Source organism: Myxocyprinus asiaticus, chromosome 41 (genome assembly GCF_019703515.2).
Source record: "Myxocyprinus asiaticus isolate MX2 ecotype Aquarium Trade chromosome 41, UBuf_Myxa_2, whole genome shotgun sequence".
Classification (NCBI taxonomy): Eukaryota; Metazoa; Chordata; class Actinopteri; order Cypriniformes; family Catostomidae; genus Myxocyprinus; species Myxocyprinus asiaticus.
The window spans coordinates 515,093-518,676 of NC_059384.1; positions in this window are offsets into that span (position 1 = coordinate 515,093).

Consider the following 3,584-nt stretch of genomic DNA (forward strand, 5'->3'; position numbering starts at 1 on the left):
TTTCAAAGTGATCTAAGACCAATTTCTGCACAAGGTCCATTCATACAAATACACCGTTGATTAAGCCAGTAACTGATTAGGCAGCAAGGCAGCTACCTTGGCTTTCGGATGCAACCAATTAGTGCCGTTTCAGACCATTCTGGCGCCCTAGGCGAGAGATCACTACTGGCGCCCCCATTGGTGTTAGCTGAGGGGGGCATGGTGGTGGCGGTGGACCACCCCCCACCCACACCCCCCCAGCTGGTGGTGCCCTAGGTGACCGCCCAGTTCACCTAAGCCTAGAAACGGCCCTGCAACTGTAATGGGAGCCAGCTGGTAGGTAGCTGTGCAGTATGTAAACCTCACTCCCCTGACGTCAACAATCGCACTAGCGACTGATGCTATTCTTTAGCCTCCTTGTTAGCGCGCACGCCTCCCACGCCGGAGATGGCAGTTCCAATCCTGTTTGGAGCAGGTCAAGTAAGACCGGTAACACAACCAATCGTAGGGTTTTTTCAAAATCTCTAATGCAAGACCAAAATTTCTAGACTAACTCCTACTGTATTTTTGGAGCTACATTCACCAGACTTGGCACAGACCTTCAGACTGTTCTGACTTGGGTTGCTGTGCATCTTTTTGAACTAATTAAGATTACGGTTTTCGCATAGCAGATGATTAAATATCCCTAAAATTTATTAGACTTACTTTAACAGAATGTTCAAACAGGCCAAGACTATAGATGAAGTTACTGTTTACAAACAAACGCTCCACTTTTCTGGGTTCTTTTGGCAGCGGAGATAATAACTGCTTTTCTAAAATTGAGCTGAAAATGCCCAAAACGTGTTGTTTGTGGGGTTGAAACAGCACGTTTCCAAAAGATTATTGGAGATTTGGGCTTCTTTAAATTACTGTCAGGATAAACGCAGGATTTTACAAAAATAATAATTTGTCACGGATCACCGTCATTGTTATTGCGTCTGCTCTATAAGACCCTATAGAGCGCAAAAGTCTTGTTCCGGAAGTAAAAGTCCCATTCATTTAACGCATAGATGAACTGATTTTCAACGATAACTTATAAACCTTTAAAGACAGACCTACCGTGAGCTCCGAGGTTGTTCATCAATGGCATACGCTTCTGTTGAAGACATCTGTCAAAAATCGTGTTTGATAGCAGAATTCATGGTAAACAACTACATTACCCATGGTACAGCAGAGAAAGATCCACCAATCAGAGAGCCATGGCCAAAAGTGCCTAGGAACGACCACGCGCTCCCATGATGCACTGTGAATGACCTAATCGAGTCGGTCTTTCTTCACCCTTAAACTACATAATATATTTGTACATGTCGGAATATTTTGCAATAAACGTAAAATATATAGTTTCTATACTTGTAATCAACAACCTAAAATCAATAGTTTTATATATTCCCATCGATTTTTATTCAATGACATCATGGGATTGTAGTAATTCCCTCATGAATGACAGTAAGTACACAGTCTTGTTTCTTTGTCTTTATGTTCGATTTTCAAATACTTTTTGCCTACAATACAAAGTTCGTGATGTTGTGATTCTCCTCAGAGCTGGTTGGTTCGGTTCATGACTTAAAACTCTTTTATGAAGGATTTTATTAAAAGTCTATGGAAGAAATGAACGGGGAAAATACTTCCGGAACCCAGACGGCTGAAAAAGTGAGCGGGCACTGTTGCGCTCTATTGACCAGCAGCTGCTGTTGGTGGATTTGAATTTTTCAGGATTCACACAAACTCCAATCTCATTTTAATTTCCAAAGTGCAATATCTGTGACAGATATGAGGCCAAATATGACCTAATGATGATCGTATATGAACAAAACCCATGGAAGGTCTAAAGGGAACAATGGGACCTGTCTTCACCATCACAGCGCATTGACTACTGTTTGTGAAAGGATATGTGAATAAAAATTATGTCATACTGCTAAAATGACGTCTTTGCAGTGATTTTGAATGCAGTAAGTAACAACTGTTAAATTGAAAACGGCTGAAATTAGGTTAGAAATTGTATGTCTGATTGTAGTTTTCATTTTCATGTCACATTTTCAGGATTTAGAATTGTTAAACGTGTGAGGATGTGTATTAATCAACATGTTACATGTCTGACATAATCATACAGTCATATTTAATCATTAAAATTTGTTTTTCCAGTAATGAATAAAGAACCATTGATATCCCTTTATAATAACTTATATTATCCTTTATTAACCCCTTGTACTCTGGTGCATTTTTGGGCTGCCACCTGCAATGTTTCACACTCAGATTTAAAAGCTCACTATTCATACGTACTGTGGACTAATTGCAAAAAAAAAAATTATAATTTGTTCTGAACCAACCCCCCTCCCCAATTATTTATGACAATTATTCATAAATAATATAGTATGTGTTTGTAATGTTATGATAAACAGAATGAATTTTTGAAGAAAAAAAAATATATATATATATATTATTTTTGTTGTTGTTGTTGTTGTCGTCTTAAATTTGTAAACATGTAATTCTGGTTCTGTTCACTCTACTTCACTTTGAAAAGTCTCATTTTATTCCACTATATGGCAGTAAGCACTAGAAAAATATTTTTTTCTCTTTCACATTTCATCACAATATACAGATCTGAAATGTAGGTGGCGCTCTAACTGTATTTTAGCCTTCACAGATGTGCTCGTCCATTGACATTCAGTCTAATTTTCAGTTCAAGCACCACCCTCATTATTTCATTGAATATCTCGGCCTCTGAGTGGACTAGAAGCTCAATCTAAGTGTCATTAGAAAGCTGAGATCCTCCCCTTTGGGATGATATAAAACTTTTACATTTTGTCATCAAAATCAAAACATATTTTTATAATGATTTGTTTTGAGTGCGTTTCCTTCTGGATGGCATATTTTGTTCTGGACATCTAAGATATAACATTGGATTATTCACACAGTCAAGCTCACAGACAAGTAAACAATGGCTTATTTTTTAGAAACCTTCCTAAGGTAAAAGCAGATATAAAGTTTTTAGCTATTTGGGGCTTACAGCAGCAGTTATCGGAGCATAAAATAGACGTTTGTATTTGATGACTTACAGAAATCATATTCCACTTTGTGATTCTTTTGAAAATCTTTTAAACTGTGGTATTAGTGCAACAAAATAAACTACACAGTCACATTCCTGAGAGTGAGAGCTTTCATTTGATATATGACTTGTCCATTTATGTGCTATGTAAAAGACTTTTATTTTTTATTTTCATATACATTTTTCTACCCTATTACCTCTAGGGGGCGTTAATTTTCAACGTGAATGTTTTAAGGCCTTAGTTTGTTATTTATAGTAACACATGCAGAAGTGATGTTATCTCTGAAAGTTCAGATTCTAAGCTTTCAAATGATACCTCATAAGCCTGACTTATGTATACAGAGACTTTAACGTTTTAAACGTAAACTTTTTTCACGATATAGCGTCCCCCCCCCCCCCTTCAGCGGGTTTAATGGAGTTTATCAACAAACATTATTACATTATATAATGCTTAAAGATTATAAAAACGGCAGCCCATAACCACTATTGAAATCTGCTGCTCAAAATAAACCTGGAAGCG